Source organism: Equus asinus, chromosome 3, assembly GCF_041296235.1.
Source record: "Equus asinus isolate D_3611 breed Donkey chromosome 3, EquAss-T2T_v2, whole genome shotgun sequence".
NCBI lineage: Eukaryota > Metazoa > Chordata > Mammalia > Perissodactyla > Equidae > Equus > Equus asinus.
The window spans coordinates 90,269,229-90,281,358 of NC_091792.1; the positions used below are offsets into that span (position 1 = coordinate 90,269,229).

Sequence of the window (12,130 nt, forward strand, 5' to 3'; positions counted from 1 at the left end):
ATCAGTTTCTGACTATACACTGTAGCTCCCTCCACCCCTCCCCCTCACTCCCTTCACTTCCCTCCCTCCAACTATCCTGACAAGGAGAGAGAAAGAAGGAAGTCGTACATGTACCACATTCCCATTATGATCGCCAGTGTGGTGCCATTAAATAGGACCCTGTCTGAGTGGGTCTAATTGGCCAATATATGGTGCTTTGTATTGATGCTTTTTAGTCACTACAGAGCTCGATATACTTACATGTATATAATTCATCACATGAAGGTCACTTTCTTCACCCTGATTGTTCTGCCATTTAAATTGTTATTCTATGTGAATTTCCATGTAATTAACTGGTTTGGTCGCAATTTCAAGCACTTCAGCAAGACAAAGGGAAAACTGAAAAAAGCCACATTTGTGAATTGGTTTACATTCAGAAGCATTACTTGTCGTTTCCCTAGACCACCAGATGTCAGCCTAAATTGAAGAATGGAGGAGAAACCGTGTATCATAATGTTAGTGTCTCACGTGCCAGATGGAGTTTTACACAACCCTGCAGGAAGAGGTAGCCAGCAGTAGTTAAAATTCAGTGTTAGAAATAGCACAAGTGACACGGCATGCACTGGAGCATTTTTTGATTATGGAACTTAATTGTATCATAGATCACTGATAGCTTAATTTATGAGGATTGATTTTGTTAATCCAAGCAGTTCAAAAGTCACTGTTAAAGCTTCAGTCCATTTAATTGTATCTGACTGAAGCTTTACTCATGCTATCAGAAGACAAATGGCTGTAGAGCGGTAATACATTTTTATTTTTTCTGCTGTTTGTCCATTTATTTCTACATGTGTTGTTTACTGTGATTTACACTTCAATGAGCAGGACTAGATATAGGATGCAGATTTTCCTTTTTGCTCTCAGTTGAGCGAAAGAAAGTGAATGTTAAACTACGTTAAAAATGTGTCACTTATGATTTCACTGTGGTAGGAGAACCAAGGACTATAAAAGTTTAAGATTTTCCTCTCAATATGACCATCCATTTCAAATGGGCGGATTACAGATGTTACTTCTTCAGACCAAATAGCTGTGTTTGGGGCTCATCTTACGGAAGTGGTCTGCTATATTTTTCATTAATATATGCAACATTAAACATGTAGGGAAATTCCATTAATATATGTATTAAGAAGTGCAGTCAAGAATACATTTAGAGCGATTTTACTTATCTTTTGAATTTAACATCGGAAGATGAGTAATATATTAAATTCAATAACAGAGAAGTGAATTTAAAAGAACGAGCCTGTGTGTGAGAGAGAGAGACAGACAGACAGAGACAGAGAGAAAGAGAAACAGAGGGAGAAAGAATATGAAATTTTTGCCCTGATGGTTTATTCAGGATTCCGTCTTGCTCAAGCTGGCTCTCATCACTGATGTATCAATGAAACAAGGTGTTTCTCCCTCTGTTTCTTCACCTTCTCCTTGAATTGTTAACCCTGATGTTTATTTGAACACCAGCAGCCAGGTTCTTATCCTTTTTTCACCCCACTGAGCTATGAAAGCCAAATTCCCTTTGAAGTCAATGATAATGATAATGAGAATAAAACCTCACATTTGCTTATCATTCTGAAAATAAAAGAGCTTAAAATACCCTACGGACATGATCTTATTAACCTCGTTATAAAGTCCTTTTTGACACAGTGAATGTGGAGTTCAGGAAGGTTCAAGGCCTCCTCCACGGCTGCACGGTGCACTGACGGCAGAATCAAGTCAAACTCCTTATTTTATCTCAACAGTGGCTTTGACATCTGAACTTCATTTTAAAACCAGATCAGCAGGGAAGAAGAACAAAATAAGACACTGGGCTTTATTCAGTCTTACTTAATCCTTACTAAGAAGGTCTTTTGCAGTGACGTTGTAGAAAATGAACTCTGAAGATTGAGGTTGAACTCTATCCTACATATTATGTTTATAAGTGTGAATTCCAAACATCTGATCCATATGTCTTCCATTTTTAGGAAATGTTGTAATAACCCAGAGGCTTATTAATCTCCAGCACATTACTAACAGCCTAGGGTACAGATTTTGTATTACTCCCCAAAGAAATAATCTTCAAATGGTAGAGATGCTGATATCCTAAAGAGGATAGAATATTCTACTTCTTTCCTGATGAAATCACAACATATGTTAAGTAAGAGTGAAGAATGGATTTAATGCGATATTTGTAGTTCCAGAAATAAATTACAAAGAAAATCAAAACAAGAATGCCTAACACAAGCTCATCCAAATTATTGACACCAATAGGGGTGGATGTGACATATGTGCCCTGTTGCCACAGGTGTGATTGGAGACTGAGTCAGAACATACGCTTCCAGGCACATAAATATAAGAGTATACCACACATAGTGGTTTTGGTTTTGTTTGTTTTTTGTTTTTCCTGTCCAAAGTGGTACAAGAAGATTTTTGGATTTTCCTTTGCCTGTCTGTGCTCCCAAAAGTCTCAAGTTGAAAAAAAAAAAAAAGAGAGAGAGAGAGGCGCCGTCCCGGTGGCCCAGTGGTTAAGTTTGCATGTTCCGCTTCTCAGCAGCCTGGGGTTCGGCGGTTCGGATCCTGGGTGCAGACATGGCACCGCTTGGCACGCCATGCTGTGGTAGGCGTCCCACATATAAAGTAGAGGAAGATGGGCACGATGTTAGTTCAGGGCCAGGCTTCCTCAGCAAAAAAGAGGAGGACTGGCAGTAGTTAGCTCAGGGCTAATCTTCCTCAAAAAAAAAAAAAAAAAAGAGAAAAAGAAAGCTTCTTTTGTATAAGGCACAAAATAGTAGATACTAGTAGTTGAATCACTTTGAGTTCCACTGTGTATTTGTTTAGATCACAAATGGCTTTGAGAATTTCCCTCAGGCCCTGTTCACTCAGTACTCCAGCCAGCATTGATGTAAATGGAAACTAAGATCGTGAGGCCATTTCTGTCCTTTCCTGCTCAACCCAGCAGCAGTGCAAGTCCACCGCAGGTAGAAATGTGCGATGGTCTCCCTCCCTGTCAATTCTGAGGAACAATCAGTGCTCTTTTTGTTTTTCTGTTTATTCTCAGTTAAGCGAAGTACTTCTCAGAATGACTTTCATGCCCTCTGCTCTCTGCTCACCTACCTTTGCCATTATGCAGCTTTGAATATATAACCTGCAATTTTTTTCCCCTCTTTCTATACCCAAAACTTTTCAATAAACATTGACTGTTGGGTGCTGCGGGGGGATTAGAGGGGAGTTGCTCTTCGTGGAGTACACACTCCAGCAAGGAGAGCAGACACTGTCAGAGGAGTAGAACAGTGCTGGAGGGGCCTAGCGAAGGGAGCAGTCCCCTTCTGGACATGCAGGTGGTCTTGGGAAGAACTCAGCAGAGCAGCCTTGAAGCGTGGTGGGAGGTTTCCATGTCCATAGTTTGGGAGACATTTTTCTAGATAGCAAAGGCACATATGCGTAAAAGGACAGAGGATGTTTGAAGAACAGTGTGCAGAGTGTCCTGGGGGAATGATAGCCCTCAGCCCTGACTTTATCTAATTGTTCTACTTTAGCTCATAAATCTTCTTTAGAATGCATTCATTTATTATAATCCCTATTTAACACCCACTAAGCATTAGGCTCGGGGTGGGGGGGTGATATGTGCATCTCAAATACGTGAACATTATAATTCAATTTTCAGCCATTCTTTGTAAACGTCACAATATTCTATTTTTATTCATTACTTTTTATGACTTAGGGAAACAGCACCTCCAACCTTACATGCCCATTACAGTCTCCTAAAGAACATTTTAAAAGTAGTCATACCCAGGGACCTCCTTGGGCCAATTAAAGCAGATATTCAGGTGATTCTCATGTGAGACCTCTGGTGTGGGTTGTCTAAGGAGGTCTGGTGGTCTGTGCTGTGGAAAGAATTAGCAGTACAAACGCTCACCCTGCCCCAGGACCATAAGTGTGGAACAGATTAACCTCCATCAATCTTCTAGAGCCCTAGTTGCTTCCATCTTTCTTGGTTTGGATTCTTGTGATATCTTTCACTGGGTCCACACGGACTTCAGGATAAAGTTAAAGTTCTTGAAGACACAAGACTCTTCATTAAATTTTTACATATTCAGCCTCATCTGTTGCCATGCACGCGCGCACTCACATGTGTGCACACACACACACACACATCTTTTTTTTTGAGGAAGATTAGCCCTGAGCTAACATCTGCTGCCAATCTTCCTCTTTTCTGCTGAGGAAGACTGGCCCTAAGCTAACGTCCGTGCTCATCTTCCTCTACTTTATACGTGGGACGCCTACCACAGCATGGCTTGCTGAGCCGTGCCATGTCCACACCCGGGATCTGACTGGGTGAACCCCAGGCGGCAGAAGCAGAAAGTGTGAACTCCACCGCTGCGCCACTGGGCCAGCCCCCCTCCACACACATCTCTTTGTCCAATGGTATAGACATACTTGCCATTCTCAGAATGTGTTAGGATCCCTTACAACTCCCAGCTTTGAACTTGTGCTTCCTTCTTCTTGTCTGGTCTTCATCCCTCGATTCACTTCACACCTGCGAGTCGCTACCTCCTTCTCCTGGGCTTCACAAGCGTGTGTTCCTTGATCGTGCCCCAATCCTCAGGATGAATTAGGTCTTTCCTACCCTCTACTCTCTGTGCGTAGGTCTCTTACAGTACTTTTCTCACTACACTGTAATCACTAACTTTTCATTGGTCCCCTCACAAGAAGGCGAAGTCCTGCTGAATAGGCAGGAGGTTCTGTTTGCTTCTGAAATCCACTGTACACAAGGCTTGGCATGTAACAGAGGCTCAAATGTGTATTAAAAAAAGAATTACATGACTTTATTGAGTCCTGTTACTATTCCAAAAATTAATAATATTTCCAAATTCCTGCATTGTCATTGAATAATTTTCAAACTCTTGGCACATTTAAGATTTGTGTATAAAACTCCTCGAATTTGGAATATGTTGTTTGAAAATTATGTATTTAAAAAAACAAAACAGATTCAGGAAACGCTAAATAGTGTAGTGATTTATTCTTTATATTAATAGCAATTAACCTAACAATGTTTCTTTGTTTGAAAGGAAACTGCCTGCTGAGAAGTAAAAATCTTTTCTTTGCACTTAATTCACTTTTCTATTTCAGGCTTAAGGTAAAGGGAAATGAGAAAAAGACATTTATTTAAATTGGATAAGCAACCTGCAGATCAGTGAGAAAGAACATAACTGTCCTTTGAAAAATCCCTCTCCTTCATATCCCCCCCCATTAAAAGGGTAAAAGAGCATTGAAATTGCATAAATAATGCTAATTAATATTTAATGAGTGATTGACCAAATGCCAGATGTGAACCTACCGTGACCAAAACCAAAGAAATATCTTTCAATGGTTTTCACAGCCAATGTCTTTGGGGAATTATTTTTCAAATAGGTTGTTTAAAATATTCCTAGTTTTCATAATCAGGCATTTATCCTTTGCTTCTATATTTAGGTGAGAAGTAAGAAGCTTTGGGCTTATAATCAATGAACCAAAAATCGTGTCTCATGAAAGTGCAACATTGTATACTTCAAAACTACTGGGCGTACAACGAGTTTAAATCCCACTGTGCCATTTTGACTGTAGTGTAATGAAACTTTTCTGTTTGGATCGTTTCCTTTCTTACTATTTTATTTCCATCAATTGCTACTTGCTTTCCTGTTACCAGACTGATACTACCAAGATGTTACAACCAAAATTTTCATTTTTAGAGTTGAAACTCTTGGTTAGTCCCCTTCTCACTTCTTCTCTTACCCCAAATTCTTTTTTTTAGGTCTCTCCACATTTGTATTTTCTCCATCCCTCTCAAATATCTTTATCTTATATATTATATATTCATAACTAATAAGGCACTATTGCAGGTTGGGTTGGCTGGGAAGCAGACTCTGAGATGAAAATCCCATTGGAAAGTTTACTAGAGAGTGGCCTCTGGAATAACAACTGTGGAAAAGAAAGGTGGAAAGCAGGAATGAGCAGAGGGAGAGGCTGAGCTACAACACCACCAAAACAAAGACTTCAGCTTAGTCTGCTGGCCCCATAGGGAGCACTGAGGCTGAGATGTCCTGTCAAAGTTTCCTGGGTTTAAGTGAGTGGTCAAGGCCTTTATATCTCCACATAGACCACTCATTAGCTCTGGGCTGCCCCTAGAATAGGAGCATGGCCCTAGTCAAAGAGACTCTATTCACCTGAGCCAATTCCAGGGCTCACAGACACAATATTACCATCAGCTAGGGAAGAAGTCCTTCTGTCCTGAAGGGGGATCTTGGTGGCATATCATAGAGCCCACTACAAGACCAAACCAGTTCACCTCTGCCTTTCAGCAAAAAAGGGTAAATCAATACTTCCTAAGGGAATTTAATGACTTTTGCTGACTAAGGGCTTTAGATAATACTATGATGTATGACGTGAAAAGTCTCCTTTTGAAAGCAAACAATTTGAGGGACTGAATTAGAGAAAAATTGCAGAGAAAATGGGGTAGAAATGGGAAGGACTGAGTGAGGTAGTTTAGGTATGGGCACCCCATTGAATAAAGTGCCAATGAGAAACACCAAGCGGCATGGTAGCCAAAAGGATTTTAAAGAACATGGTTGTCAATGTCGGATTGGAAGTTGTTGGTGTTGCTTCAAGATAAATTTCCTCAACTCTACTACTCCCACCAAAGTCTTTAAATAAGTTTACTTCATGCATATGTTCTGCATGAGTGATGCAGTTTTGGTGGAGATTAAGGTATAAGCTTGAGATTTATGGATGGGTGGACATACCATGTGTGAAAATAGAAACCCAGATCCAGAATTGATCATGTGAATATAAACCCTTGGGAATTTTGTTAAATCTTAGCAAATATGCTTATAGAAATATTTCATAAATCTGAGCAAATTATACATGGGCATAGAATGAGGTTCAAGTTTATCTTAATAGATTTCAAGAGGTGATAAAACTCCGGGTGATATATAGGTTATATTTGTGAAAACATACATAGTAGTTTTAAAACAGTTAAACAGTGAAATGTTGATAATTCAAAATTTAGCAAAGGCACAGCTTTTTGAACTCAGCTGCCTCTGAGATTGCGAAGGCACACTGCATGTGTTAGTAGAGGATATTTTTATTAGTAGTATGTTCAAGCCACACTCAGCCTGGAAAACTTTCTTTTCCCACATGGGTTAGGAGCACTGTTGAAACCCCCACAGCAGCTACAGTAGAAGGCATTTTGTAGGAGAAATGTAAACACGGGACTTGTCAATTGTGTGTACACACCCGACAGACCCATACTGCCAGAATTCTTTTTCTTACATGGATGTTTGTGAACAATTTGTTAAAGGAAGAGAGCAATGAAAATTGGATTAGTAAAATCTGCTTGAGAAAGAGAATCATTGCAGATTTGAGACTGAACCTACAACAACTGGAGGGAGAAAAAAACAAAAAAAATCTGCCGTTTATCAAGTACCTGCTCTGTACCAGGCCCTGAACACGGTGTCTCAAATCCTCACCTGCCTCTGAATGGGAGATAGTCCCATTTTGCTCTGAGGACCCCAAGGGTTAGAGGGGTTATGTCACTTGTCCAAGGCCACAGAATAAGATTAAAACCCAGGTTGGTTTGGCTAAGGGTCTATATTTTCTCAATTGCTGAGACGTTTTGAAACTTTCTCATCAATTTGGATAAAAAAGGAAATGATCAGTCTGACATGTTTCAGCAAAATCCTATGTAGAATATAAATTACCATGAAATGAAGAAACAGAAGAGAAAAGAACAAAAGGATCCTTGTAGAACTTCTGGTCAGTCGGTGTCTTCAGTGGCTAAGTAAGATGTTGGTGATTAGCAAGAACTTCATTGTAATTATACCTGCATAATATTTGTATTTGTTATAAAACACTTATTCTCTTTAGTAAACTATAACCTGTCCATTCCATACTGTTTCATCAATGATTATCAACAGTATTTTGCTGACCTTAAGAGAGGTATCTAAACTCATGAGCCAAACTCATATTTCTAATCACAAAACTGGTTTATTGTGGGCTGATCAGGCAAGCAGCATCCTTTACGGAATGATGTCCAAATCAGATCTGTCTGTGCTTAGATCTGCCCTCTCTTAAATTTATAGATGTCAGGAATTCCTTATTTTGAAAGTATCTATTAATCACACTTACTTTGCGTGAATAGCTACCCACACTACATCTCTATAACTGCTAGATAAATTTGTTGTGACATCATTCTGGACAGGTTTTATTTAAACTGGCTCATAAAGAATAAATCCATGTAGTATGTAAACATAAGGTTATATTTAAATTCTAAAGACTTAGTGGTGAAATTTCTAGAATTAGAGGAGACACTCTTTTAAATTTTTATAACATTCTTTTTCCAAAGAGGTATTTTAATAGCTATTTGGCACTCCTTATGCAAACTTCTTTTGATTCTTATGCATTAACCACCACCCCCACTTTAGTACAACTCTCCAATATGTTTCCATGCTCTCTTCAAAGAACTACTCATTCTTTTCTCTGTCCCTGGACTTCATGACTTTAAAATTTAGATGAACAAGTGTAACACTAGAATAGTTTTCTACCACAAAGTCAGCTCCAGTGTCTTCATCGAAAGAAGATATTACCACACAGTTTAGAGAGGGCAGATATTTACCAATCAAATCAAGGCTGTCCCCTGCAGGTTCTAGCTTCACAAAAGCTTGAGTCTCCAATTCCCAGAGTCTGGTCTCAAATATGCTTTCCTTCTGGGCAGGTTTTCGGTAACAGAGCCTGTGCTCACAAGACTCTCCCTTGGGCAGCAGCAAGCACAAAGGCGCCTTTGTCTTCCTCTTGAACAGGATTCAAGGCAGCAGCCCTGGTTTCTTTGCTTATGGGTCCGCCAGGCTGTTCAGCATGACAGGAGGAAGCAGAGTGTGTCTGTGGCCCTCCCACCTGCCACACCACTCAGAGTCAAATGGAAGCAGACCTTTGGGTGTCCACATCATGCTTCTGAAGTCCAGCCAAAAGCTCTTAACAGGAGTCTTCAAAGAAACAGTCTTTCCTCTGGTTATATTTGTATGGTTACCTGCTGTTATTTCCTGGTAAGTACATCTTACAGCAAAGGCGCATTATTCTGTCTCAGAGGAAGGACACATTTAGGAAATATCAATAAATGCTAATTAACATGTTTCCACAGGTTAGAAGAAAAAAACAACAAATGCTTTTTTTCTTTATGCTTTATATATCTAACTGTCCTGTGTAGCATGCCTTTCTTTCTTACAGCGCCAGCAAATATTGACTGAGTTCCTACAAGTGCGCATAAATGGATCATGACGGGAGTGGAACTCCAAGCTTCATACAGGGAAGGCTTGTGTTCTGTCAATGACCTAGAGCCTCTAGGAATTATTGCTTTGTTTGTGTGCAACTTGCATCTCCTTGCCTATTTCTGCTACATTGGGCTTTATACCCTCTATCCTTCCAACTTACTTGGCAAAAAATGCCAAATGCTATGCGTTTTCCCCTTTGTCATTTTCTGAAATTCTGTTTGTCGTATATTTAATTTACATTGTTCATCACGCTGTGCAGTCTTTTTAATTTCTGTTTCTAATTCTGAGACCAAACTCTTTATCATGTGTTTCTCTCCTATGTTCGTACTTTTATAATCTTTCAGCACGGCTAATTTTTAAAGATTTTATCCTGTGCTTTGTCACTTTCCCCTCTATTTCCCTCATTTTTCATTCTTGCTTTTGGGTTTACATTCCTAGACTGTGATCCCGCTGGGCACCCGCCTGTTACAGAACAGCAGAGGGATCTCCTGGGAACAGCCTGTCAAAACTGTCTACTTGCCGATTGGTTGCAACGCTTGGCAGGTGGCGTGTGACTGATCACTGCTTGAGCAGAAATGTATTAAGCTGATATGTGGCCACATGAGAGTCACCTAAACAACCGATTCTAGATGATAAAGTAGCCAAGGAGCAGAAAAATAAAATTATATGAATAAAAAGCAAAATTACAAGTGAAATCACATAAAATAATGGTAAAATGTCAAAAAATGGGCCAAAATATCCATGTTTCTATTGTTCTCAGACTTACATTTTCTTGCACCATGAAACAATTTTGTTTCCATATAGTATGGATATACCTGTTTAAACTGTGACTTTTCAACATATTTTCTAATTCATGTCTTTATGTTTCTGTTCCTTGTTCTCTCCCAATGTTCACTATAACTGACCTAGATACTCTACACCAAAAGTATTTAGTAGAAAAGAAAATATACGGCATTATGGCAGTGGAGTGAGAGGTAATAAAAACCACTAGGAACGTTACCTGGGCTCCTAATGAATCCTTGTGATCCGTTTAGAGAAAGCCGGTCCCCACAGTATAATGACATGGTGTTCTGCATTTGGGTCTTAATAAAGCCAGAAAGTATTCTTTTATATACATTGAATGAAGAGGAGTAAGGAATTCAATTTTGGAAAAATAGAAAAGCAACTCTATGAAAAAGGAAATCCTGTTTTGAGTAACTTATTCCCCCGTAAAACCAATAATTATATTTAATCGCAGAAAAGTTTAATTAAAAGACAGCCAAATGGAAAATAACAGGTGTTGGTGAGGATATGGAGAATTTGGAACCCCCATACTTTGCTGGGGGGAATGTAAAATGGTACAGCCACTGTGACAAACAGTTTGGCAGTTTCTCAAAAACTTAAAAATAGAATTACCGTATGACCCAGCAATTCCATTTTAGTTATATATCCTGGAAAATTGGAAATGGGTACACAAGAAAATACTTCTACATGAATGTTCAGAGCAGCACTATTTACAATAGCCAAAGGTGGAAGCAGTTCAAATGGCCATCAACAGACGAATGGATAAACACAATGTGGTATATACACCAAATGGAATATTTTTAGTAATAAAAAGGAGCAAAATACTGATACATGTTACAACATGGATGAACCTCAAAACCATTAATGCTAAGTGAAATAAGTCACTTGCAAGAAGTCACGTAGTGCGTGATTCCATTTATATGAAAGATCCAGAATAGATAAATCCACGGAGTCAGAAGGCAAATCAGTGGTTGCCAGGGGCTGAGGAGAGAGAAAAACGGGGACTGACTGCTTAATGGGTACTGGGTTTTCTTCTGGGATGATGAAAATGTTTTGGAATTGGTTACAGATAGTAGTTACACAATATTGTGAATGTACTATATCCTACTGAATTGTTCACTTTAAAATGGTTAATTTCATGTTAGTGAATTTTACCTTAATGAAAAAAAAGAAAAGCAGGAACTAAATAGGTCATTTTCCTGAGAACCAAGAAAAAGGTAAACATTTTCCTGAGAATGAATGGAAATATATATTTTCACAAAATTTTAGTAATCATCTTATATTTGAATGAATAGATGAAATTATAGTTTTATACTTTTTCGTGAAATTTATTCATTATTTATTTATTAACAAATATTTGCAGAGTGCTTAGCATGTTCTAGTCAATTTTAATATCAGATCACTTCCTTCTTCTGGAGAAATTTTCCTTTTTTAAAACAATGTTTTATTAGTTTTATGAATAAAAAGAAATAGTCATATGTCTATTTAAAATCTACTTTCATGTAGTCATAGACTTTAAGGGGAATTGTCAAGGGATAATTCACCTTAAAGATGAATAAAGTTGAAACTGAAATCCAGCCCAACCTATCTGTCTCCTTCCCTCCCTCTCTTTTTTTTTCTTTTTTTACTCCCTTTTTATTTTAAAATTACTAAATTAGACATGTAAGAGCATTTTTTAAATGATAGCTACAGAAAGATAAAATATTATATTTATTGGTATGTTATATAGTATATTTGAACATAGCTGTGTGGTGTCTTTTAAAGACATTCCATTTTTTCTATGCTTAGAAGACCAATGGTTTTCTAATTTATTTTAGGGCAGAATCCTGTTTTTAAATTTAATCTCATGTAGAAGATCAATATATAAAACAAGTAAAAGTGGAGCTGGTCTGCCCCTCCTGCAAGTGGCCTCTGACCTTGGAACACAGTTTGAAAACCACTACTTCAACCAGTTCAATATATTTAATGACATTTCTTGTTCCCCAATATCTGTATAATTTGTTGGGCCTGTTACTACAAGAAAGGAACAAATTGCTCAT

The 12,130-nt window shown here is 38.5% G+C and overlaps 1 long non-coding RNA gene across 1 annotated transcript in view; it reads left to right on the plus strand.

The window, feature by feature from the left end:
* LOC139044982 (uncharacterized) overlaps window positions 1–11,908 on the plus strand; it is a 31,478-nt gene extending 19,570 nt beyond the window's left edge. Inside the window, exon 4 of the long non-coding RNA XR_011502471.1 lies at window positions 9,265–11,908. This is a non-coding gene — a long non-coding RNA (uncharacterized lncRNA). The remainder of the gene's footprint in view (window positions 1–9,264) is intronic.
* The last annotated feature ends 222 nt before the right edge of the window (window positions 11,909–12,130 follow it).